Source organism: Penaeus monodon, chromosome 27 (genome assembly GCF_015228065.2).
Source record: "Penaeus monodon isolate SGIC_2016 chromosome 27, NSTDA_Pmon_1, whole genome shotgun sequence".
NCBI lineage: Eukaryota > Metazoa > Arthropoda > Malacostraca > Decapoda > Penaeidae > Penaeus > Penaeus monodon.
In genome coordinates, this window is record NC_051412.1 from 34,960,186 (window position 1) to 34,960,677 (window position 492).

The window sequence follows — 492 nt, forward strand, 5'->3', positions numbered from 1 at the left end:
TCGCCTAATGTAATCGAGAGTTATTGCACTACTTCAGTATATTGAGTATACATGTGTCACAGATTTTAAAATACTTATATGAGTTGCCTAAATCTCACACATCTTTATCATATCATCTCGTAATAGCTGTTGACATCACTTTTGTCAAAAATAAATTTCTTTACCTGTTCATTAAATCCTATTTGATTATCAAGCAATCTGCAATCTCAGTTTCTGTACAGCCCACCTGTTGAAGATCAAGGTGAAAGACATCAACTTGATGTTCAAGCCAATTCCTGCTCTACTGTAATCACATTTTATTGCACCTACTTCAGTGTATGCAGTATACAATGCTGTCACAGCCATTTAAAAGAAGCTGCCTATCTCACACCATATGTATATTTGTGCCAAACATACTGGTATGATGTTAACAAAACATTCAGTGATCACATCTAAAATGTTACACTGTGGTAGACCATTCATCACAAGAGCACTTAACTAGTGACAGGCCTT

General features: G+C 35.4%; 1 protein-coding gene across 1 annotated transcript in view; it reads right to left on the reverse strand.

Annotated features, from left to right (window-relative positions):
- The window catches only part of LOC119590803 (codanin-1-like), a gene marked incomplete at its 3' end in the record, with an annotated part of 14,365 nt that overhangs the window by 10,272 nt on the left and 3,601 nt on the right, over nt 1–492 (reverse strand).